The sequence below is a fragment of the Topomyia yanbarensis genome, chromosome 1 (genome assembly GCF_030247195.1).
Source record: "Topomyia yanbarensis strain Yona2022 chromosome 1, ASM3024719v1, whole genome shotgun sequence".
In the NCBI taxonomy this organism is placed as follows: Eukaryota; Metazoa; Arthropoda; class Insecta; order Diptera; family Culicidae; genus Topomyia; species Topomyia yanbarensis.
In genome coordinates, this window is record NC_080670.1 from 60,132,060 (window position 1) to 60,158,196 (window position 26,137).

Here is a 26,137-nt window from a genome sequence, read left to right on the forward strand (position 1 = left end):
TGCAAAAAGCATCCGGTCTTCCTCTCTGGTTCACCGGGACATGCGGACTAGACAGCTGAAAATCTGTTTTGCATACGTGTATTTGTGGCATTCTCGTTACCGCCAAGCTGGCAGGGACTCAAATCTTTATGAACGCAGACCGAGGCTCAGATCTGCCCAAGTATGCACACCGGAGACGCCGTCGACTTCTGTTTTGGCCGACTTTTTGTTTTGACATCTTCCTTTCAACGACGACGACGGCGACGACTGACTGACTGACGGTGACTTCTTTTCGAGTCTCTTCAGTTTTTAGCATTTAGCATATATTCCGGAAATTCCCCGTAATGAAAAGCTACCACCCGACTGGAGGCGAGCGTAAAACAAAATCTGAAAGGAACACATTTTCACGTCCGCCTGTGGTTCGGTTGCTACATATTTGTACATCCGCCCCATGAGACGAAGCGAAACGACGACGACGGTGGTCGTTTCAGTTCAGTGCGTTTAATGCTGGGAGCTCACCGAGGACGACCTGGACTTTCATGGGTCCCATAGTCATTATGAAGAGGCATACCTGATCCCGGGTGGAATGGTTTTGAGTAATTAAAATTACGACAAAGTTTGTGTGTAGATGCGGTGGAACTTTTGTCGTTCATCCGGGTTCTTACTCTTTGGTTGATTTGAAAGCTTGTAAGTATAAAAACTCAGAAATATTTTACTTAATTCAAGATGTTTTATATATCTACCATTGAGGATAAATTATTTATACTAAGTATTTCAACATGGCTATAATGAAACGATTTTGTAATGAATAATACGCGTAACAGAACGTTTTGATGGCATAAGGAATTGAATAGCACTCACGAGAAAGAGTATTTGTTGCTATTGACAGTACAACGTGAATTTACAGTAAGTTTGAAATAGAAATTTCTCGTGCTTGTTTAAACTGATTCAGATATATTTGGCAGCACTGGATAGCTCATTTTGTTGGGTGTCCGTACCCTGTCAAAAAAAATGCGGACGAACATGGTCAGGCGATTTAAACAGTTTGACGTTTAAATTTAGGAACAAATGCAATTTGCGAATGCGATTTAAAGGCAATTTCAACACTTAGACAAATTTTCTGGCGGCTGAAAAGAACTTGGTTGTTTTTGCGTTTTTCAAACATGGCGGTTCATGTTTGACTTAAGCTTAAAATAGTTTTTTTTTAAACAATTGGCGTGTTCTCGCTTGTAATTTGTTTGTCTAGTGCACTTCATTTAGCCAACGAATGTGGGAAATTGTGGAATCGTGTGTAAATATAGTGGAACAAGATCTCTGACCTAAGCTCTTAATAAAAGTCAGATTATGGTAAGTTTTGGTGTGCAATGCCAATTTAACCATTGATTCTTCCTATAATTTGGTGGTGATTACCTTGTGTAGTGATAAGTTTATGTGAGTAGATAATGAATCCGAAAATAAGTAATATTTGTAATTTTCATATTAGGAAATTAAGGGCGATTAAATGACGCGTTCCCTGGGCGATTTGGGGGCGGGTAGAGCGGCTAAAAAATGACAGCGGCAAATCGCCCAAATGTTGCATTTGAAATAGCCCCCTAATTTCCAGCAATTTGCTGGCAAATTGAAGGGCAATTAGCGCATCCGAGTTGGCAAATAGCCCCCCGTTAGCCAGCAACTTGCCCTTTTTGAGTGGGTAGTTATCCTCATAGTCAAAGTGTGGAGGAAAAAACAGACAAATTGAGAACCTTTCATTCCATTGCTAAAAGTTAGCAGTGCTACCAAATAATGGCTGGTTTGTATTAGAAAAAACAGAATTATTGGCATCGTATGCCCCGGGATTGTATGGCAACACGTCCAATGTTATAAGGATAGGCAATGTTCGATTGGATTCGTTTTTGACAGCTAAACCCGAATCCAATCGATACAAAATGTAGTATCCGCAGTTCTCTTTCTAGAGTATCTCTAGTTTGTATCGGCTGACTCAAAAAATTGAGTTTCGCTGGCTCAATGTGGCGTCTTCGCATATCTCTCCCTAGAGGATGACTTTGGTGTAAAAATACAGCGTTGAGCTAACGTCGAAACAATACAGTAATCGTTTAGCCTTTGTGCCAGGTTCGTCGCGGTTGCGGTAATTACAGCAACCGCGCGGTATTTACCGCATCTGCACCGCAACATCTGCGGTGCGGTGAGACGCTTTTTCCCGCAGATGCGGTGCGGGAAAGAGCTTTTACCGCGCGGTTTTACCGCAACCGCACCGCAAAAAATAATTGATGAAGTGATAATTTTGATTATTTCAAATTGATAAACAGACTGCTATTACGAAAGAAAATCTAGCTGAGTCCGAAATATTTTGACGCTATTATTTTTACGACATATTTTGGACTAGTTATTTGATACTTCTAAGTAAAAATTCACAAACTAACCATTTCAAATACATGAAATGCAAGATCCAAATAGAGACAAAATTATTAGATAATTTAAAAACAATAAATTTGTACTCTTAAATCCAATTTAAAAGTACATCACTTCTCCCGATTTCTGTTGGTAATCGTGGAATTATGAATCGTATACGATATCAATTTTTAAATTGCGAATTTTGACTAATTTAAAGGAATTAGAGATCAACTAATTATGCTGGGACTTAAACACAACCCGAAGAATATATTTATCTTCGTCAAACCAAACGAATTTGCAATAATTGGCAGTAAAGGATACAAATGTATGAAAGCGTCCAAAATAAGGAGGGGTCCAAATTTGGATGATTATTCTATCATTCGATCCTCAACATCGTATTTCTATCTTCTTTGATTGCTGTGTAAATTCAATGTAAATTTTTCTACAGTCAATTTTAATGGACTCTTTCTCAAAAAGTATGCTACATAACTTTTTTCGCGTGCTTCCATTCAAATTTACTATAATTTTCTACCAAATTAAGTCCTAATATTTTTCAGTTAAGACTATTTTGTAGCTTTTTTGAAGCCAAATACCACATAGTTTGACTCCCGTTTATTGGTAAAATATTAGAGAAAAATACATTAAATGCTAGAACTTTCGAACTAGCCTTAGGAAAATTATACTTTATACATTTTTAAAGGGAGCAATCTTAGTTTTTGAATGAGAATACATCGGTTTCTTGAAGAATGCGGAAGTTAGAGTTTTGAGATATATTGTCCGTAAAACCCCCTATTTTTAAAAATCATTTCTGCTGTATGCTAAATCATACATTTTTTGCAGTTTTTCTAATGTTCAATAATTCTGTACCGGTTGAGACCGGACACCTGATTAGATGTAATGTATAGAGCAATTTTTTCGTCAAATATGGCGTCGTTCTTATTGATGAAATACAATATGTTTTTATTTCACTGTAGTGGAATATATGCGCTACTATATAGAAGTACTGGTATTTCGACTTATAATTTTTGTTGGTGAAATTCCTTTAAGAATGAAAGGTGGTTTTACTACGTAAATGCGAAAATCATCCATTTTATTTTCATATGTCAAAAGCATTGAAAATTTAAAGAAAAAAATATGCAACTTCATTTCTTATTACATTTTTATTCCCCTTTCTTTCAATTAACTGAAGGGTTGCTAAAATAAAAGTTTTCCTATTACTGCAGTAGAACCTTTTTTGAATATATAATGTTTGTCTTAAAATGAACGGAATTTTATTAATAGAAAATGCAAAAGTTGATTTTTTTCATAAACATTACATTCTGAGGAGTCTCTTAAAGCTAAATTTCGTGTGAATAAAAATAACATTTTATTATATACTGTTACACAAATGAACAATTTTCCAACACTATTTTTTAAAAATATAAAAATTTTACCGCATTTACCGCATTACCGCGCGGTGCGGTGCGGTAAATAAAGTGCGGTTGCGGTAAGCGGTGCGGTTTTATTATTTTTTTGCGGTTGCGGTGCGGACAATCCATTTACCGCCCACATCCGCACCGCGACGAACCCTACTTTGTGGTAGCCGGAACCGGAACATGCGTAATGGAGATAAATCGGTGGGTAAATGTGTCGGAAAGAACAGTGTTCCAAATAAAAAATATTTAAAAAAGTGATAAACTGTTTTACACACCTACCTGAAGTAAGTACAAGTGCTGTTTCAATAAGGCTGAACGGAACCGAGTCAAAAAAGTATAAAAAATAAGTTTAAAAAATAATTAAAAATAAGCCAGCGAGGTCGATGACCAACAAGCTAACCTCGGTTTGAAACCCAAAGCACAGATAACAGATGTTTAGGCTCTATTTGAATCGTGTGTAAATACCCGCTACTGAAATTCCGAATAAATCAGACGTCTGAAACACGATTGGCAAACGTTTGTAGATGGCACAGTGATCGATACAATGTAGTTAGAGTGCAGCTGTCAAATACGTGTAGCAAACAGTTGCGCAGATGGCAATAGCGAAATACGGATTTCCAACGTTTATCAATTTGAAAGTTTACACAGGTTTTTGAAGAAATTTTGTTCTAGCCTAAACGTCTGTTATCTGTGCCCAAAGTTTCCTGCACGCCCACAGTGCTGTAATTTATTTTTGTTTATACATATTTGTTTATTTTAAGGAACAGGGAAAAGCATCATGGAGCTGAGCTTCTTCTCGTTTTCCAGAAGACATAAAACCTCCTCATCTTTTGTACCAACAGATGACAAATATCCAAATGATACATGTCATTAAATATAACTTCTAACTAAACCAATTATCATTAACACATTCATAATAAATCTCAAGAAACTAATACTTAAACTAATGCTATCAAGACGAGAAACTTCAATGCAATCCGTTTTAAAATATTGCGAGACATGTGATAATCAAAACTATTGGAACAACGGTTAAACAGACGCCACATACTGGAGAATGGCTCATTGTGGGCATAATTGGTTCTGGCACGAGGGATCCGCAAAAATTAATGAAATCGAAGACTACGACGGTGGATGTCAAAATCCACAAGCTGCAGGAGATCTAAGCAATCAGTTCTTCTACTTAAATCAAGAATTGATTGCTCAGAAATGACAACTGCCTTTGAAACATCTCGACGAACAGACAGCAGATCGAGGTCGATAAGTTGACAGCGATCCTGATAGCAGGGGAGGTTTAGCTGGTCCCTTCCCTAGAGAAGAGACGACAACAGGCTTCTTACTCTTCTTCATTTTATCTACCAGGTCCTGTCGTAATTCCAAAGATAACAAGCATCCACCGTTGCCAGATTCCATTTGCATGTTTTTCACAATTGCTGAAAATAATTGTACCTCAAATATCGACCTTCTGTCAAGAATTCACAATACTACCTGCATCTAAAAATTGAATTTTATGTTTTTTCGTGTCTCTCTTAACAATACACGTTATATCGTCATTCAGGGTATTTATTCAATTTGCATGAAAAGTTCAGGTGTAAGAAAAGTAGCCAGAATAGATTCAGCAGCACTGTTTTCCATCCCGTTTGAAAATATTATGAACGCTCTTGACAGGCAAAACCCATGACCCCCCGTCGATCTCAACTTAAGACGCGAAAGTCCCTCCTACAAGCAATATCGCCACTAACGTCATTTGCTTGCTTTAGACAGAATATCACAATTCTGAACATATCTGGACCACTTTTCGGGATATCAGTCACTGTAGAATATTTCTGCGTTAGATCTGTCAAAATCTTTACAATACTTAACGGATTATCTTTGGTCCAAAAGAAGCTCCAACCGAGTTCATTCAATGTTTTTAAACGGGTAGTCGGAATCTGAGTCTTTTCAGGAGAGTTTATTTATGCCCGGGTGCAGAGTGAAATCTAAAAGAATACGAAGGCAGAGACGGAAATTATGGAAGATATAATAAATTGAAAGAAAAGCAAAAGGACAAACCTGCAAACATGTGATAACCGAAACTGTTTTGTCAAGTAAACAAAACTTTTTATATGATTACCAATAAATGAGGGGACATCCGACTGCATTGTTACCAAGAGAGTGAATGTTTTGACGTTTCTTTGAAAAATGAGTGAAGCCAACATAATCTGGCTTCCTGGCTCGGCTAATTGCCAAAAATGACAGCGAACGCGCTTTAAGCAACGTTCACCCCGGTACGGTCCAATGTTGTTAACTCGACCTGAAATTTATCGAATGCAAACAAACTTAATTTTGATGTGCTTAACTGGTACTCAGGTGATAAAAGCGATCGGATTGTGTGAAGAAGAAGCGATGCAAGAGAAAGCGTGATTTCTCATATATTGTTAACAGTTACTTGTATTGAATCCAACTTTTAAACGGCATTGTACAGTTCTTGTGAGCAGACCTTGAACATTTGAAACGTAGCTAGCGCTACTGGCATTTGGTGATAGCTTCAGGCGACAAACAGTTTTCACGGGGCTGATTGTAACATTACTTCCACCTTCCCAATTCACGAAAGTACTGGGTGTTATCGAACTGAAATACCTGCTCCTCGAGTTTGTGTCAGTGGAATGTTATACAACGTATGTTGTATTCACATGTCTATGTGAAAGTGTTTAAGGGTAGCTCCGCTTAATTTTTAGTGCTGAACCTCTAGAATAGTCTCCCGCAATCTCTGTGAACACGCTGAACTTCTTTTGTTTTAAGCAACCATGTATTCTTCGCGCATATTTGCTATAACATACGCTGCTATCGGCAACAATTTTCGAAAAACTGACATCGATAAAAATACAGTGTAAACAATACACTCTAGCATTCGTTATCGAGCACTCAGTCGAGATAGAAGTCTTTTGTCATCGGTCCGTACACTCTATAGCGACAAATAGGTTAATCCGCGTTCAAGGTTATTTGCACACTCTACGCCTAGTTGAGGTTTCAGTATTTTTCCCTTCTTTTGTGTTTCTGTTTCTGAGTACCGTTAGCCGGTCAGTGAAGTGAAGCAGTGTTCTTCTAGTAAGCCGTCTGGATACCGTTACCTACACAAGCTAAGTATTAGTTTTCGTTTCCCCTTCTTGGTTGTCTTAACAACGTGCACTGGGCAATATGCCCGTGCAAAAATGACTTCCCCTGACGGCGGTTCATCTCAAGGTGAGATGGACGTCGAAATAAAATCGGCTCCCCGGCTCAAGGTATATCCGAGCTCGGCCACCGGGCCATTTGTGATCTTCTTTCGGACCAAAGAAAAAAAGTGTTTGAATCTGTTGCAGATTTCTCGAGTTCTGACAGATCGGTATTCGGCCGTGACAGAAATATCGAAAATTCGCCCTGATAAGCTTCGGGTGGTGGTTAACAGTTCAACTCAGGAAAACGATATTGCTGGCTACGAGCCCTTTACGAGGGAGTACAGGGTGTATATTCCAGCTAGCAGGGTTGAAGTCAGTGGGGTCGTTTCCGATTCGAGTCTGAATTGCGAGGACCTGCTAAAATATGGGACTGGCTGTTTCAAAGACCCCATGCTTAAGCCAGTGAAGATACTGGAATGCAAACGTTTGCATTCAGCATCAGTCGCAGCTGACGGCAAGAAAATATACGTCAACTCAGACTCTTATCGGGTGACCTTCGCCGGGTCTGCCCTGCCCAATTACCTCCTCTTTGACAAGGTTCGTCTACCTGTTCGCCTCTTTGTGCCGCGGGTCATGAACTGTACTAATTGCAAACAATTGGGACACACAGCCTCCCATTGTAGCAATAAAGCCCGCTGTAGGAAATGCGGTGGGAATCATGCGGATGATTCCTGTGGTAGAGATGTCGAAAAGTGTCTCTACTGTGGGGGAAACCCACATGATCTCCCTTCATGTCCCGCGTACAAACAGCGCGAGGAAAATCTTAAGCGTTCCCTTCAGGGACGCTCTAAGCGATCTTTTGCCGAAATGCTTAAGATAGCTACGCCACCTGTCTCTACGAACATCTTTACCAACTTGTCTACTGACGAAGGCGACTGTGATGAACCCCAGGAGGGAACATCTTCTGCTGTGCCTAGAAGTAGTAGAAAAAGGAAGAACATTTCCTCTTCCAAGCTTCGTCGTAAAGGCCAGAAGGTGTCTCTTCATGGTCCCCCTAAAATAACTACTCAAGGAAGTACTGGTGCAAAACCGAAGCAAGTCGCTCCCGGTATCAGTAACCTGAGCTCAGAAAAGGAGTTCCCAGCACTTCCAGGAACATCAAAAACCCCAAGTGTTCCCATATCTCAGCCAGAGAAAGAAAACAGTGCTGGCTTAATAAATTTCTCTGACATTGTGGACCGTATTCTTACAGCGTTAAACATTTCTGACCCCCTTAAAAGTATCTTGATAAGCTTTCTCCCCGCAGTAAAAACATTCTTGATGCAGTTCACTGCGAAATGGCCCCTTCTTTCAGCGATTGTATCCTTCGATGGCTAATTCATCGAACGAAGTCAAGGATTTAATCACTGTTCAACAGTGGAATTGCAGAAGCATTATCCCGAAAATCGATTCGTTTAAAATCTTGCTAAATAATTTGAAATGCGATGCATTTGCCCTATCGCATGGCTCACTTCAGAAATAACCCTACACTTCCACGATTTTAATATTATTCGCTTGGATCGAGAAGACTCTTACGGAGGAGTACTTTTGGGGATCAAAAAGTGCTATTCTTTCAATCGGATCGACCTCCCCTCGACACCAGGCATTGAAGTTGTCGCTTGCCAAACCAGAATTAAAGGCAAAAACCTTTGCATTGCTTCCACCTACATCCCCCCTAGAGCCTCAGTTAGCCACCGACGGCTTTGCGATATTGCGGTACTCCTCCCCGCACCGAGGCTAGTTTTAGGTGACTTCAACTCCCACGGCACGGTATGGGGTTGCCTTCATGACGATAATCGATCTACCCTACTCCATGAGCTTTGCGACAACTTCAATATGACCATTTTGAATACGGGTGAAATGACACGGATTCCTGCCCCTCCAGCGCGTCCGAGCGCCTTAGACCTGTCCCTCTGCTCGACATCGCTGCGGTTAGATTGCATGTGGAAGGTGTAACCCGCCAGGGTAACAATTTTGCACTGGGTGGAAATATACCCTTTTTTGCGTATACACTCCGTAGAGTGTATTGTTTACGTAAAATTATGCTCACCGCTGTTCGGTACCGTTCACATTTAGTTGTAAATTTTTGTTCATTTTCGCGTTTGTGAACGGTTTTATTCGTACAGATAGGTTAGATAATTTTTGTTTTACGTTTGTGAATTAGTAACATAGGGTTTAGGTAGGTCTCCGCTCTCCTCTCGCTGTAAAAGTGATTGCTAACTATGCTGTACCATGGCAATGACAGCTATGCGGCGGTGTGTTTTTTGGTGGTTGGTTGGTGGAGTGAAAAAAGGCGGCCATCGAGATAGTGACGGACCACAGCCACGAACAGACGTTCGAAAAACCGTATTTCTTTTTTCGGGACAGTTTCCCGCCACCGTGATAAAAGTGCAGTGCGCGCGTGCGACGGCAAATTAAAGCCGTCAGTGTATCGGTTTGTGGTCCGGGCATTCGGAAAAGTCCTGGTGTGCGGTCGCCGAAACAGGAAGCTAAATACCAAGGAGCCACTCGCTTCCTCGGCTAACCAAAAAGGACCCAGGTAACACCAGTGCCGTTCTCACTGTGGAGGATTAGCCGAACGAGCCTAGCTCTCCTCCACAGTTAATCGTAAAAGAGAACGAAGCAGGGCGGACAAAGGTTCCCCCTGAGGTAGGTTACTGCGGAACCTACCTGGGCCATTCACGGGGAGTGAGTGGACTCGGCGATTATTCGCCCCGTCGCTAGGGAGGTTCCAACAAAAGAGCCTTGCTCACCTCCCTGGCTAATTGCAAAGGACCGCTGCCGGAGCAGCCAACGATACCAGCAGGAGAACTCGGCCGTTGGAGTCCCGGCCGGTCGGGAAAAACCGTCGCCTTCCCGCCGTCATCAGCAGCAGACCGTAAGGAACGACCAGCAGAGGAGAGTTTCGGGAGAATAAACGGTAAAGTTAGAATTTATTTGTTTTTTCCTCTTTTTGTTTGTTATTGTACGAAAATCCGAAATTCCGGTAGGAGCACCTAGGCCGCCCTGAAAAGAAGGGTACGCCGGGCAAACAAGAACCCGAGTAGTGGGCAAACCCCTACTTACATTTGGCGCACAGCGCAAAACACACTGAAAAAAATATTTTCCTATTTTGGAAAATATTTTTTTCTTCCGGAGTGTGGGGTGCTTCTACTAAATCTAGGATTTTCGTAGAACAGTCGGTGAGGTTTCTTCCGCAATATTGTTCCGCGGTCGTATTATTTATTTATTTACATTTGTTGGCGTATTTTTTCGATTTTTTGTTTTTTCCTTTTTATTTTTGTCCGAATTTGTGGATTGCGTTGTTTGTGTTTGGTCTGCCGGACGAGTAGTTTGAAGGTTGTTGTCATTTATTCGGTTGCGGTGGCCAATCGCCTTGTATTCTCAATCCGGTTTGAGACATTTTTGGAGCAGCTTGATTTCCTGAAATTTTAAGGGAATCGTTAGTGGGCGAAAAATCAGAAATAATACCGTGTCAGTACTTACATGCTTTGTGTCTTGGTGATTTCTTCCAATATAGCGCAAGTTATGATGGCGTTGGAGAAATTCAACCAAGCGTGTGTGTTCATGCGCGTCGATCATTTACATTTCGATGAGCTGGATTTTGAGTTGCAATCTCGAAGCATTTTTATCTCTCCTGATTCGGATCTTTTGGGTGTCCAGCGGCAGCGGCGTCTTCGGGGAATTTTGTCGCATGAGCGGTCGTCTCGGAGGGAATTAGTTCGCAATTTCCGGGGTGACGTGGGTGAAGAAAAGGAGATCTGCCTTGGTAAATTACTAACAATCAAGGAAGATCTCCAGTACCGGTGCCCAAACAAGGAGATTTACCGAACACGGTTGCTTCATTTGGGCTCTAGGCTCCAGGTTATCCGAAATTATGCGGCAGGGGAGGTCAACCAGGAAATTTCGGGGTTGCTGGAGGAAGTTCTAGCAGTTTATGCCAGTCATTATAACGACGAACAGGCAGCACTTCCTCCCGACAACCAAGAAGGGGAGGATGGAGAGATTTTGGGAGATTTGCTGAGTACAGACGTACCTGCGATTCCACAGGGATCCAATCCTTCCGATAACCAAGGATCTCTTTCTAAACAGCTCGTAGGGGACGACCTGTTGCGTGTCTTGTGCGAGATGAGGGACGAGATTCGACAATTGCGACAGCAATCCGACGATAATAGAGCCCTAGCGTCTCAGGGGTCTGATGCTTTTTCAAAAGCTACTGAAACGCTAATGGGTGGGATTGCTTCACTGACAACCATTTCGTCAGTTTTAAGAAAGACGGTTCAAGAAGTTGTCTCACTTCGTGAATCCGTCAGTGAACTTCGGGCACTAGTACATAAGAAGGAAAGTGCACCCGAGATGGATCTGCAGACCGATGTGGAAGATTTGCGTTTGATGAACGTACCCGATTCATTTGATGAACCAGAGATTCCTCGCCCAACACTGGCGCCCAGTCCCGATCAATTTGTGTTGAAGCGAGGATTCTCGGGTCAACAAAATATACGCCCATCACTTCCAATTGAGAAACCGAAACAGAATACCGAATTCACAGCCCCGCACCAAACTCAGAACCAGCCTCACGTTCCTGAATGGACCGAACAGCGGACGGGACCATCCTATCCGAACTTTTCAATATCTACCAACGCGGGAAACGGATCGATGGCAGCCCCAAGGAATTACTCGCGTAACCCGCAACGCGTCGCTGACTGGAAAATTCGGAAGTATGCTGGAACTGATGAAGGAACGGGACTAAATGAATTCTTGGACACCGTAGCGAGTTACGCTGCGTGTGAGCAAATGTGCGAAGACGAACTTTTCAATTCTGCGATGCATTTGTTCACTGGCAATGCTTTGACCTGGTATCAGGCTATGCGTGCGCAAAACCGGTTGTTTAACTGGAACCATCTTGTTTGCGAGCTCAAGGTAAATTTTGTTCATCCTGAACTTGATGCTACGCTCAAAATGAAGGCTCTCCAGCGCCGGCAGATGCGTAACGAATCTTTCCAGGAATATTTCCTGGAAATGGAAAAAATATTTCGTGCTATGACGGTTCCAATGGCACCGAGCGAAAAACTCGACGTGCTCAAGCGGAACATGAAAGCCGATTATAAACAAATGCTGATTCTCAGGCCAGTGAACACGCTTTCAGAATTGATGAGTCTTGGTAAATCGATCGACGCCTCCAAGACGCCGATTTATCAGAAAGTTTTCGGTTCTTCTCGGGAAGTTGCTGCTTATTTTGATAATCCACCACAAAACAAACAAAAACAAAATAATCAAAACCAAAAGGGAGGTGGACAGAATAACGGCAACGCAAAATCCAAAACGTTTTGGAGCAAGAATGCCAAACCGGCAGGTCTTGATTCAAACAAGCCTCCTGACAACCAGAAAAAGAAACAGCAAGGGAATCAGGATGGCAAGAATCTCGAGGGAAACAATCAAAAACCGATCGAACCATCGCAGAAATCTATGATGTGCCTAGAATATTTGGTGGAAAAGCATCGTCCTCCAGTGCTCGGCGTCTGCTACAATTGTGGAGACAAAGGACACGAATATGAGGAATGCCGGAAACCAAGGCGGGTCTTCTGCATAGTGTGCGGATTTAAAGGTTTTGATGTTTCTCGTTGCCCTTACTGCTTAAAAAACGGGATCAGAACCAACTGAAGTCGCAGTTGGCAGTAAAGCAGCGCTCCAAAGAACAACTCATTATTAATCCCCAGATTTACGACAGTTTTCGACCGGCTCGTGATGAGGACTATGATAATTCATTGTCCGTCGAAACCATCGTCCTTGACGACCCGTTCGATAACCGTCCATTTGCAATAGTCGCTGTGTACGGCAAATCCTTCAAAGCCTTGCTCGACAGTGGTAGTAACGCCACAATTATAACTAAAAAGCTATACCGAAAGTTTTCGAAAAGTCCCTTGAAAAGGCTGGAACGACCATTCGAACTACGTTCTGCAAATGGTCAATCCTTACCAATCATTGGACAAGCGTATCTCCCGTATACTTTTCAAAATTTGACAAAGGTCCTATGCACTCTTGTAGTAGAGCATCTGACCGTCAACTCCATTCTAGGTATGGACTTTTGGCGCGCCTTTGGGATTTCTCCTGAGATACAAAACTGTGCTCTGTTGAACTCAGGTCAGGAATCAGAAGACGATGAAGAAGATGAAGTACCGCGTGAGTCGATACTCACTTCGGAACAGTTAGCGCGCGTAGAAGAAGTAAAGAAGTGTTTCCAGGCAGTAGAGCCCGGAAAGCTAAGCCCAACCTCATTCACAGAGCACAGGATTGTCATCAAAGATGAATTCCAAGGTGCGGCACCCGTTTGCCGATATCCTTATCACATGAGCCCAAAGAAACTGTCAAAGGTCTGGGAAGAGGTTGACCGATGGCGGTCTATGGGAATTATCGAGGAGTCTGATTCGGATTGGTCGCTTAATATTGTGGCGGTCACGAAACCAGACGACTCAATCCGCCTTTGTCTAGACGCTAGGCCTCTCAATGAGCGTACTGTATGGGATGCATACCCTCTGCCCCACCCTGGGCGAATATTGGGCGGCTTACCCAAGGCGAAGTACCTGTCTACCATAGACTTGAAGGAGGCCTTTCTCCAGGTACCCCTGGCTAAGGATAGTCGCAAATATACCGCTTTCAGTGTTCCCGGCAGGGGTATGTTCCAATTTACCCGTCTACCATTTGGTCTCGTCAACAGCCCCGCTACTCTGGCGCGACTGATGGACCAGGTTCTAGGACGAGGTAAATGGGAACCTTACGTTTTCGTCTACCTAGATGACATCATCGTGGTAAGCGAAACGTTCGAGCATCACATACAGTTGCTCAAAGCAGTGGCCGATTGTCTAGCAAGAGCCAATCTAACCATCAATTTGGAAAAATCCCGTTTTGGAGTCCCCGAACTAAAGTTTCTTGGTTATTTGTTGAATCGGGACGGACTCAAGGTCAATCCTGACAAAATTCAGCCGATTCTCGACTACGAGAGACCGGTTACCGTGACGAAACTTCGTCGTTTCCTCGGGATGTGCGGTTATTACCGCCGTTTCATTGATCGGTTCAGTGAGGTCACTGCTCCCTTGACCGATCTGCTCAAAACGAAAACCAAGAGCTTAGTTTGGAACTCCGAGGCAGAACTCGCGTTCCTTAAAATAAAGGAACTTCTAGTCACTCCTCCAGTTTTAGTCCCACCAGACTTCTCCAAAGAATTCATTCTTCAGACAGACGCTAGTGACGTAGCACTCGCTGCTGTTCTGGTGCAGGAGTATCCCGAGGGTGAGAAAGTAGTTGCTTACTTTTCGCACAAACTGACCACTCCCCAAAGGAACTATCATGCAACTGAAAAGGAAGGTCTGGCGGTGATAATGGCGGTTGAACACTTTCGAGGTTACTTGGAAGGTTATCATTTTCGACTGGTCACTGATTCGTCAGCGATTACATGGATACTGAAGACTAAATGGAAAACCAGTTCACGTTTGAGTCGTTGGAGTTTAGAATTGCAACTCTACGACATGTCTATTGAGCACCGGAAAGGCAAGGACAATGTCGTTCCAGATGCGTTATCCCGGGCCGTAGCAGCCGTTTCCGCTTTGTCCACCTCAGACTGGTACTGTTCCATGAAGTCCAAAGTTATCCAAAATCCTGACGACTATGCCGACTTCAAAGTAGAAAATGATCAACTTTTCAAGTATGTAAACTCGAAAGTTGTTCCGTGCGACTCGCGGTTCAGTTGGAAACTCGTCCCAGCACCCGAGTTCCGTCAAGATTTGATTCAACGTACCCACGAAAATTTGCTTCACGTGGGATACGATAAAACGATCCACGAAGTGCAGTTACGATATTACTGGCCTCGTATGGGATCTGAAGTACGAAAGTTTATTCGAGAATGTGGGACGTGCAAGGAAATCAAAGCTCCTTTCGTCCCAGTCCAGCCCGCAATGGGTCAGTCGCGTGCGACTAATGCACCATGGCGAATGGTTTCTGTGGACTATATTGGTCCTCTTCCAAAAAGCAAACGTGGCAATCAACACTTGCTTGTCGTCCTCGACGTCTTCAGTAAGTACGTCATGTTAACCCCCGTTCGCAAAATCGCTAGTACGTCACTCTGTACGATACTGCGCGAACAGTGGTTCAATCGCCATGGCAGCCCGGAAATTCTGCTAAGCGACAATGCCTCCACTTTCACCTCGAAGGAGTTCAGTCAATTCATAAAAGAAACCAACGTCAAACATTGGCTGAACTCCCGCTATCATTCGCAGGCTAACGCAGTGGAGCGAACAAATCGCTCGATAAACACCACAATCCGGGCATATGCTCGAACCGAGCAGCGCAACTGGGATGTCCACATCACCGATGTGGAACGCATCCTAAATACTACCGTTCATTCCTCCACTGGGTTTAGTCCACATTTCATTATACACGGGTGTGAAATGGCATCTGCCGATGACTTCAGCAGGATTTCCGGTGAGGGTGACCTAGAAACAAGACACCAACAGATAGACAAAATCCGGGAGATTGTGGTCAAAAATTTGGCAAAGGCAAGCGAGGGCATTCGACATCAGTACAACTTGCGTCATCGAAGGTTCTCCAAACCTTTTGAAACGGGACAAATGGTGTACCGTCGAAACATGAAGTTGTCGAATGCACTCGAGTCTTACAATGCTAAACTTGGACCACAATACTTACCGGCAAAAATTATCACCAAAAGGGGTGTATCCTCCTACGAGCTGGAGGATTTAGCAGGTAAAAATCTCGGAGTTTGGCCAGCAAATCTCCTTAAACCAGCATAAAAACAATCTTTTCCGTGCTGTCTGTGGATTGACGGTATGCTTTTATATGGATTACTCACTTGGGAGTTTTTCAAAAGCTGCCGTCAGTTCCCAACGGTAACAACACGGACTTTAGTCCGAATAAAAAAAAAAAACAAACATTTCTCCGTCTTCTCTATTTTTATTGTGGAAGACCAACTCTGCCGCGGGAAGCTTCTTCATTAGCTTCATGCACTTATTTTGAGCCACACTCGCGCAGTGTGGTAAACAAACACTCGCTCGAAATATATGCTCCGGCCCCGGTGACGACTACGGTAGGGTGGAATAGTCCACTAAAAAAAACCACTAATCTTATACCGAGCCGTTCTCCCGGGCACCGGACGCATCTAAACACACTACCTGCCGTGTTCGGCAAACAGAAACAAAGTTCTTTAGCGCCCCACTCACGCAGTGAGGTAATCAAATTATCTCATTTAATGTATGGTCGGGGACCCGTCTTGGCCACGGAAGGATAGAATTATCCACTTCAATAAACATAAATGTTACACCGTGGTCCCCGAACGCATCTAAATACACTTTCTGCCGTGTTCGGCAACATGAAAATTTTTCCAAAATCCCTCTTCGTGGGAAACACTCGCACCTACGGGTGCACTAAATCCTGTTATTTTCCCTTGTTTGGGACACAAAAAAAGCTTATTCACTTATCCCTTCTTCGATAGGGACACAAATAAATACACGCGTCTAATTCCCGACCGCAATAAATACCGAAGACTCGCGGAAACGGTATAAAATCGCGAATAAAAACAGTGCGAACGCCGATTTCGCGAACTGTTTTGTTTTTATTTACAATTTTGATGATTCATTCATCATATCGAATGCATCATCAATTTTGACATTCCCCGATGTTCACACCAAGGTTATGCATCATGCAGGTGTAGCCCGATTCGGATCAGGATGGTATGGGTGTTAGAGGGATGTGGGTTAAAAAGCGCCTCGCGTCTTCGATTTCGAATCGAATAAAATTTCATTTCGCATAATTTTGGGTTTGTGGTTAAACCTGGGGTGGTTCGTTTGATCCTAGCGGGAATCATTTTGATCTGTTTAAATTATGCGAAAGACATTCTTTGGTCCCTCTCAAACGTTTCTTTTGCCATATACGAAGCGTTTTGAGGCGAAAAGGGACGAATAAACAAACATTTTGTCCGGAATGTCTGCGAGTGGGAGAAACGATGACGTGTTAAGCGGTATTGTATGTGTGAATGTATGAGTGTGGAATCGAACAGAGTGAATGAATGTTCGAGTGAATGATTAGATAAAGTTGTTTTGGGGTTAATTTGAAGTGCTTATCGGAATGTGAATGATCGAGCAGGCCAGTGATTGAGGATGAATGAATGAAATTGTATGAATGTATTTGGATAGAAACCCCAGCACAAGGTTGTAGTACTGGTACCGTTAGGACACGAAAGACATTTTTGGACAGTCGATGAAAAAAAAACGAACAATGTAATGCCGACAACCGTTCCCCTGCAAGTTGAAACATTGAAAATTGTCAATGCCACTTACAGAATTTTGGGATTTTCGAGTTGTTACCGATCTTGTATTCGGATTGGATTTAGGGTTCAACCCATAACCGAGTAATGACGATGGCTGATAGCCTCTCGCTTCGCGTATGCTGTCAGTATTATCAGACCAAACTTGAGCAAACATTTCACCGACGAGGACACTCGGTCGATTAATTTTTGTGATGAATATTATTGATAAATTGCGGAAGAAATGGTTAGGGTTAGTTAGTTTTTCTTTGTTTATTTATTGATTCATTTCGTTATTATTATTGTATCGGTGTTAGGTGTTAGGTTAGAAAAAAATTGTTTCCAATTTTTTTCCACCCGGTGTGGGCGAGATTGTAACCCGCCAGGGTAACAATTTTGCACTGGGTGGAAATATACCCTTTTTTGCGTATACACTCCGTAGAGTGTATTGTTTACGTAAAATTATGCTCACCGCTGTTCGGTACCGTTCACATTTAGTTGTAAATTTTTGTTCATTTTCGCGTTTGTGAACGGTTTTATTCGTACAGATAGGTTAGATAATTTTTGTTTTACGTTTGTGAATTAGTAACATAGGGTTTAGGTAGGTCTCCGCTCTCCTCTCGCTGTAAAAGTGATTGCTAACTATGCTGTACCATGGCAATGACAGCTATGCGGCGGTGTGTTTTTTGGTGGTTGGTTGGTGGAGTGAAAAAAGGCGGCCATCGAGATAGTGACGGACCACAGCCACGAACAGACGTTCGAAAAACCGTATTTCTTTTTTCGGGACAGTTTCCCGCCACCGTGATAAAAGTGCAGTGCGCGCGTGCGACGGCAAATTAAAGCCGTCAGTGTATCGGTTTGTGGTCCGGGCATTCGGAAAAGTCCTGGTGTGCGGTCGCCGAAACAGGAAGCTAAATACCAAGGAGCCACTCGCTTCCTCGGCTAACCAAAAAGGACCCAGGTAACACCAGTGCCGTTCTCACTGTGGAGGATTAGCCGAACGAGCCTAGCTCTCCTCCACAGTTAATCGTAAAGGAGAACGAAGCAGGGCGGACAAAGGTTCCCCCTGAGGTAGGTTACTGCGGAACCTACCTGGGCCATTCACGGGGAGTGAGTGGACTCGGCGATTATTCGCCCCGTCGCTAGGGAGGTTCCAACAAAAGAGCCTTGCTCACCTCCCTGGCTAATTGCAAAGGACCGCTGCCGGAGCAGCCAACGATACCAGCAGGAGAACTCGGCCGTTGGAGTCCCGGCCGGTCGGGAAAAACCGTCGCCTTCCCGCCGTCATCAGCAGCAGACCGTAAGGAACGACCAGCAGAGGAGAGTTTCGGGAGAATAAACGGTAAAGTTAGAATTTATTTGTTTTTTCCTCTTTTTGTTTGTTATTGTACGAAAATCCGAAATTCCGGTAGGAGCACCTAGGCCGCACTGAAAAGAAGGGTACGCCGGGTAAACAAGAACCCGAGTAGTGGGCAAACCCCTACTTACAAAGGTAGTCTCTGATCCCCACGGCAGCGACCATCTGCCAATCGTAATTAATATTGCTAACGGTTCAGGGCCACCGAATACAATCAATGTTTCGTATGACCTCACACGAAATATTGATTGGAAGAGCTACGCGTCCGCGATATCCGACAAAATCGAGTGCACCCAAGAGCTTCCTCCGGAGGAAGAGTACGGGTTCCTGGCTGGCTTGATTCTCGATACCGCGATTCAAGCTCAGACTAAACGCGTACCAGACGCGAACTCACGCGGGCGTCCTCCCACTCCATGGTGGGACAAAGAGTGCTCAGACGTGTACGCGGAGAAGGCCACTGCGTATAAGACCTTCCGGGACGACGGGCTGCCAGCTAGCTACCGACAGTACGCGATGGTGGAAACGCGCATGAAGAGTTTGATAAAAGCCAAAAAACGTAGCTACTGGCGCCGGTTCGTCGACGGACTAACGAGAGAAACATCGATGAGCACTCTTTGGAGTACGGCCCGGCGCTTACGAAACCGAAACAGTATTAATGAGAGCGTGGAATATTCAAACCGTTGGATATTCGATTTTGCCAAGAAGGTTTGTCCGGATTCCGCCCCGGCACAGAAGATCTACCGCGCCGCGTCCCCTCACAATAACGCGAACGAAACACCGTTTTCGATGGTGGAGTTCTCACTTGCTCTCTTATCATGTAACAATAAAGCCCCAGGGTCAGACAGAATCAAATTCAACTTGTTAAAGAATCTGCCAGACTCTGCCAAGAGACGCTTGTTGAATTTATTTAATAAGTTTCTTGAGGGTAATATTAGGGTCCCTCATGACTGGAGGCAAGTGAATATCATCGCCATTCAAAAACCAGGAAAACCAGCCTCCGACCACAACTCGACCGATTGCGATGCTGTCCTGTATCCGAAAGTTGTTCGAGAAAATGATCTTGTTTCGCCTCGATAATTGGGTTGAATCAAATGGCTTACTGTCAGATACACAATTTGGTTTCCGCAAAGGCAAAGGGACGAACGATTGTCTTGCGTTGCTCTCAACAGAAATTCAAATGGCTTATGCTAGCAAAGAGCAGATGGCATCAGTTTTCCTAGATATAAAGGGGGCTTTTTATTCAGTTTCTATCAAAATGCTTTCTGAGAAGCTGCACCAGTATGGTCTTTCACCGACTCTAAACAACTTTTTGCTAAACTTGCTGTCTGAAAAACATATGCATTTTTCGCATGGTGATTTATCGACATCACGAATTAGCTACATGGGTCTTCCCCAGGGCTCATGTCTAAGCCCCCTTCTCTATAACTTTTACGTGAATGACATTGACGAATGTCTTGTCAATTCCTGCACGCTAAGGCAGCTTGCAGATGACGGTGTGGTCTCTATTACAGGTCCCAAAGCCGTCGATCTGCAAGGACCATTGCAAAATACCTTGGACAATTTGTCTGCTTGGGCCCTCCAGCTGGGTATCGAGTTCTCCACGGAGAAAACTGAGCTAGTCGTATTTTCAAGGAAGCGTGAACCAGCGCAACTACAGCTTCAATTAATGGGTCAAACTATTGCTCAGGTTTCAACTTTCAAATATCTCGGGGTCTGGTTCGACTCTAAAGGAACCTGGGGATGTCACATTAGGTATCTGAAACAGAAGTGCCAGCAAGGATCAACTTTCTCCGTACAATAACCGGAACATGGTGGGGTGCCCACCCAGGAGACCTGATCAGGCTGTACCAAACAACAATATTGTCGGTGATGGAGTACGGGAGTTTCTGTTTCCGCTCCGCTGCGAACATACATTTCATCAAACTAGAGCGAATCCAATATTGTTGTTTGCGTATTGCTTTGGGTTGCATGCACTCGACACATACGATGAGTTTAGAAGTGCTGGCGGGCGTCATCCCGCTGAAAAATCGATTTTGGGACCTCTCATATCGATTGCTCATCCGATGCGATATCTTGAACCCGTTAGTAATTGCAAATTTCGAAAGGCTTGTCGAGCTCAATTCTCAAACCCGATTTATGTCCTTGTACTTCGATTACATGGCACAAAATATCAATCCTTCTTCATACTATCCCAACCGTGTCAATCTCTTTCATGCTTCTGATTCAACTGTATTCTTCGACACATCCATGAAAGACGAGATTCGTGGAATCCCGGATCACATACATTCGCAAGTGATCCCAAGCATCTTTCATAGTAAAGTCGACAGCAACAAGATGTTTTACACCGACGGGTCAAGCATCGACGGCTCCACTGGCTTCGGTATATTCAATCAAAACCTCACCGCCTCATTCAAACTCAATGATCCTGCTTCAGTTTACGTCGCTGAGCTTGCTGCTACCCTATACCCTTGGGATCATTGATACTTTGCCCACCGATCATTACTTTATTGTCTCGGATAGCCTCAGCTCAATCGAGGCTCTCCGTTCAATGAAACTGGGAGCGCCTGCGTGCTTTGTCTGTAAGATCGTACAAGATTACCTTAGTTTGGGTTCCCTCGCATTGCTCCATTCCAGGTAATGAAGAAGCGGACTCTTTAGCTAAGGCGGGCGCTTTACAAGGTGACATATATGAAAGACCAATTAGCTTCAGCGAATTTTTCAGTATTACTCATCAGAGAACACTCGAAAGTTGGCAAACTTCATGGAGCAATGGTGAACTGGGAAGGTGGCTACATTCGATCACTACACGCTGGACGCACATCTCCGGCGTATTGGGCTCGTGGATAGCGGTATCTGCGCTTGTGGCAACGGTTATCACGAAATCGAACATGTTGTCTGGGCATGCGCCGAGTACTGTTCTGCCAGATCTCAACTATTCGATTCCCTTCGGACCCGAGGAAGATCACCCAATGTCCCGGTTCGAGATGTACTAGCAAGCCGCGATATTCTCTACATGTCCCTTATATACACGTTCCTCAAAACCATCAATATCCAAATTTAAATGCCCCTATCTTTTCTCTTATCATTCCCAGAAGTGCCCTCTTCCGCCTACCGTACCCCAACGATGGTTTGATACGACTCCAAGACGAGACAAAGCATCTGTCGAATGAACCAACAACACGAGATCTACAGTACAACATCACACGCGCAGCGCGGTGTGTTTCCGATCCGTATTTGAGCCGTACTACGAAATCGTCTGGAGGAACCCCTGCCGGCTCGAGGAAAACCGCCCGGCGTCCCAATACTTGATACATCCGTTCGAATCTGTAATCCTGGCCGTTGATTCCTGATGCCGGAAACTGAATGTTTATATCCCCCCCCCCGTTCAGCCTTGTCCACCCTCTCTCCCATGTCTCTGATACACAGATGTATGACTTCACCCCCTTCTCCCCTTGAATATCTTCCCAAAACTTATGTGCCCCCCTATCTTCTAGTTTTAGTTTATCAATATTTAATCTCGTTAAGAAATGCACAACAGTACCACTACTTTAAAATAGCCCTAATTAATTCCCCTTAATCTTGAACCACTCTTTCTAGTTATTTCTAGTTAATAAGCTTGTAAAATGTTCCGCTTAGTTAATAATTAATTTCTCCTACAATCTCCCTTCTAAAAATCATAAAGTGAATTACTATACAAAGAACACACAAAATGACCCGTCCCCCAAATCTTACGAATATTATATTATACCCTCTTTTATATGTATAAGTTAGCTGTAAAGTTTTTTTTTTAGTTTCATTATATAAAACAAAATAATATTGAAATGTGTAACCCCCTAGTTTAAAGAAATTCAAAATGTAAAACAATGAAAAAATGGCACCTTTAAGCTAACGCATACGTGCCTTATCAAATAAACAAATTGAAAAAAATACACTCTAAACTACCCCCGAAGAGGATTACTCGTCAGGCTTGAATTGCCTAATATGAAACCCAACCTCAGGGCAAGTCATTGAAATTGAACCCAAAATGGCGCAAAGTAACGGTAGGTAAACAAAATGTGAAAAGATGTACTTCGTTTCACATAAAGAAGGAGCCACTACTATATTTAGCAAGGACGAAAGAGAAATGTTCGAAAGCTCATACACTAAAAAACGATCAGTTATCATAAGAGGCCAGGCAACTAACATCTCTATCTCTACATAAAGAGTTTGACAATAGCCAACATCGTTTTCCACCGATCGATGGGGGTTAGTTTGACAAAGTCAGAATCGCTTGAAATGTCTTCAACAAACTGCAGTAACAGTACAGGAAACAGACATCTAAGCTAGATCAAAATTTCTCGAATTTGAATTAAAATACATTGAAAATCACCATTGCATACAGGTTCGCATGCGTGAATCACCATTGAATCCAAGTTTGCATGCAAGGTCCGTGTAGCGTTTACCGGCCGATCGTAGCGCATGTATGTAGCGAGTTGCTACTTGCTGGAGGCATTTCAAAATGACAGTTTTATTCCTTACACACATTGAACACCTTACTTGTATGTCAGTTCTCAGTGGTAACAGGAAACAAAAGAAAACAATGCACACTTTCTCCGATTTGGTGCAAACTAAAGCGCTTCTCGGTCGTATTTAAAACAACTTTCGTTCATTTTGTTACAAATAAAGTTCTTATGTTGACTACGCTAATATGACGCCATGTCACCCACTTGTCACAGGCTGAACTCAATCGAACACGCTTTCTCTCTCGCTTTGTAGGCAGTAGTTAATTTCGATAGCCCATAGGTGCAAATCAAACTCAAAAACAATTCAAATCTATGAAAGACGACGCGAAACGTAAGGAATCTTCTCTGACCAAATACACTACACGGGAAAGCTATTGAACATAAAAATACAAACATTTTAGGTAACACTAACAAGAAAACATTTTATTGGACCGATCTAAGTTATGGAATCTTATTCTTAACCTTAATTTTATTCATTCATTACCTTACATATTTCCTGTTCCTTCCCTCTCTTTCTCGCTTTCCTCTTTCTGTCCTAAGCTAAATGCGGTCAAATTTTCCTGCTAGCGGATAATGAAAGAAAGCTTTCGAAAGCTTTTGAGCGTCAATCTAACAGAGGATGAGTGTAGTGAAGATGACGAATAGAGCGGTGCAGTTGCACCGTGCTGCGCAGAAAATCTGTGATTTTATAACGTATTGGCTTTGCTCGAACATGGATTGTTTGTGCCAATAGTGTCTAGCTGTGTTGGATTCATGTGCAAGTTCGATTTGGAGTGAGAAACTAATGCTATGTGATTTTGCAAGTGAAAATCTCCAAACTTTGGCCTGCTCAACTTTGACGAAAAACATGGATTCCTATATTCAGCTAAGTACAAGTGTTGCTCTGCTCATCTCAACCAATTCACAACCACAAAGTGAATTTGTACTGCCACGCACATTTGTCGTAGCGCATTCCTTATTTTACAGGTCTACATACACATGCCATATAACAATTTTCTCGCTAAACAGCTTGTACTCAATATTTGTTCAGCTCTGCAATTGGTGCCGGTGCCGTGTGCTAGTGACCGGCACGCCGTCGGTGTTCTTGCTATGCTGACATGCCGTTCCTAACACATTACATCAGGTACGGTGCTCAATGCTACCATACACACCTTAGCTCCCCCGCTGCTTTGGGCTGCTGGATGTTTTACCTAACCCACATCAATTGATATTGCTTCTTAAACTATGTAAAGCATAATCAATTATACTCCGGGAATCACACAATCGTCTGAACTCTCGATCGAAGCAGATCGTTTTCTTGTGCTGTGCATAGAGTGGATCAATATAAATATATACATTGTGAAGGCCAGTCATTGTTTGCGGCAGGCTTTGTTCGCCGGTGCCTAGGTTGGTGAAGTGAATAGTTCAATAACCGGACAAGCCGCTATATAAGCTAAGTATCTTTTTTTTCTCATTTCCCTTTCCCCCGATCTGTCGCTACTTCTTAGATCCCTTTCCCCTGAATATAAGTTTCATCTCTCGTTTACACCACGTGCTATCCTCGTGCCTAAATGGCCGAGGGCGAAGTAACATTGGATGGGAATGATATTCCCATGGATATACCGGATAAACCCGAAATTACTCCCTCGCCTGATTCCCCCAGTCCTCCTCGTATTAAAACATACCCACCCAGTTCAACTGGGCCCTGGGTGGTCTATTTCCGGCCCATTACGAAATCGCTTAATATTTTAGAGATCTCACGGGAGCTGACTGCTAACTACCCGGCCGTAGCTCAGATAACACGTGTTAGAGCTAATAAGATACGCATATTAGTGAATGACCTCGACCAGGCAAACCAGATTGCTCGCAGCGAGCGCTTTACAAAGCAATTTAAGGTGTATACACCTTGTTTGGCAGTGGAGATCGACGGGGTCGTTGCCGAACCGGGTTTGAAGTGCGAAGACGTGTTGAAGTATGGAGTTGGTTGCTTTAAGGACCCCTCACTTGAACATGTGAAGATTCTGGAATGCAAGCAATTGTATTCAGCAAAAACTGAGAATAATAAGACAACTTATTCATTGTCAGACTCGATTCGGGTGACTTTCTCCGGGTCTTCCCTCCCCAACTATGTCCTCCTGGATAAGGTTCGTCTACCGGTTCGCCTGTTTGTACCGCGGGTAATGAACTGCAGCAATTGCAAGCAGCTGGGCCACACAGCCACCTATTGTGGCAATAAGAAAAGGTGCGGCAAATGCGAGGGAGAACATGAGGATGACGCTTGCAGTGGAGAAACTGAGAAGTGTATTTACTGCGGGGGCCTTCCGCATGATCTTAAATCATGCCCCGCGTACAAACAGCGCGGGGATAAAATTAAGCGCTCCCTTAAGGAACGCTCGAAGCGCTCTTATGCAGAAATTCTTAAGAATGCTTCGCCATCTGTCCCTTCCGAAAATTCATTTGCTCTTTTGGCTGGCGTTGAGCAAGAATCTGACGACCCACAAGAGGGAACATCTTTGGTTAACCCAGGGGAGTCCAGGAAGAGGAAAAATCAAGCTTCCCCTAGATTGCCTCGTAAGGGTGCCAAGGTGTCGTCCACTCAGAGTGCGCCAACTACAATCAATAAATCCAACGGAAGTGATGCACTAAAGCCGAAGCAATTTGCTCCAGGACTTGGAAATTTTAATTCTAACAAGGAGTATCCACCACTTCCAGGGACACCAAAAACCCCAAGTGTTCCCTTTTTTCAAACAAATACTCAGTCCAGTAGCGGACTAATGAAATTTTCTGACATAGTGGACTTAATTTTCACAGCTTTCAATGTTACTGATCCTCTTAAAAGCATTCTAATACATTTTCTCCCTATGGTGCAAACATTTTTGAAACAGTTGACTGCTAAATGGCCCCTCCTTGCAGCGATCGTATCCTTCGATGGCTAAGTCATCAAACGAGGTCACTGATTCGATCACTGTCCTACAGTGGAATTGCAGAAGTATCCTCCCGAAAATCGATTCCTTCAAATTCTTACTAAACAG